The following is a 603-nucleotide window of genomic DNA, read 5'->3' on the forward strand; positions in this document are numbered from 1 at the left end:
GTGCAAATTTAAGGGTCATTTAAATTGCTTACGTCCCAGTTATAGATGGCTAAAAATGACACTTTGCAGAAAAGTTTTTCATGGTATTAAAAATGAAGAAATGATCCAATTTTGGTGACGATCCGCAGTAAGGTGTGGATATGAGGACCATTTAAAGATTTTTTGTTGACAGTTGATTAAATTATTTAAACGCAATTTGCGTTTTGTAAATGTACCTCGCTATTACCATTGCAGCCATATTTCAAGTCTCACTAATAACGTCGCAGTGAACATGGTTTTCAATTTTTTTTTTTTTTCCCCACTTCATTAAATTATATTGGTTTTCCGTGTTTTTTTTTTACTTTATACCTTTTAACAACTTTTCTTTTTGTTGCTATTTCAGCTTCATTTCTCATTAAAGCAATGGGGAAAAGCCCTATGTTCTGTTGTTTAAACAGACATAGTAAGTCTAGTTATTATTTTTTTTCCCCCACTTCATTTTTCCACCAAAACAACTCCACTCCCTAAATCTCATATGGAGATTTAGTTTGTGTAAAGCATCGTGTGTGTATGTTTGTCTTGTGTAAGGGATTGTCACCTACAAGTAGGATAGTGATATATTCG

The sequence above is a fragment of the Anneissia japonica genome, unplaced genomic scaffold (genome assembly GCF_011630105.1).
Source record: "Anneissia japonica isolate Jap-2015-1 unplaced genomic scaffold, ASM1163010v1 scaffold288198_len44803_cov136, whole genome shotgun sequence".
In the NCBI taxonomy this organism is placed as follows: Eukaryota; Metazoa; Echinodermata; class Crinoidea; order Comatulida; family Comatulidae; genus Anneissia; species Anneissia japonica.